The sequence below is a fragment of the Penaeus monodon genome, chromosome 27 (assembly GCF_015228065.2).
Source record: "Penaeus monodon isolate SGIC_2016 chromosome 27, NSTDA_Pmon_1, whole genome shotgun sequence".
Lineage (NCBI taxonomy): Eukaryota > Metazoa > Arthropoda > Malacostraca > Decapoda > Penaeidae > Penaeus > Penaeus monodon.
Genome location: NC_051412.1, coordinates 23,276,995 through 23,277,298, shown reverse-complemented (window position 1 = coordinate 23,277,298; position 304 = coordinate 23,276,995).

Genomic DNA, 304 nt, shown 5'->3' with positions numbered 1-304 from the left:
AAGAAAAAGCGATAAAGAGAAAAAGAGAGACAGGGACGAACCACACGGAGAGAGCGACCCACACAGCACAAACCCCCGTCGAGAGTCCTCGGCGCCGCCACGAAGACGTTGCAGCCAAGGGAACGGGTTTGAGGAGGCGCCCGTTAGCTGGGCCAGGGCGGAGGCGAAGGCGGTGTCCTGCAGGATCTTGCACCAGGGTCTCCGCTGACGTCCTAACGAGAGGCCACGCCCTTGGCTAGGAGGGCATACGCGTGCGATTCTTGGCAGGATGGATGGGTTTGTGTGGGCGGGTGGGTAGGCTTGA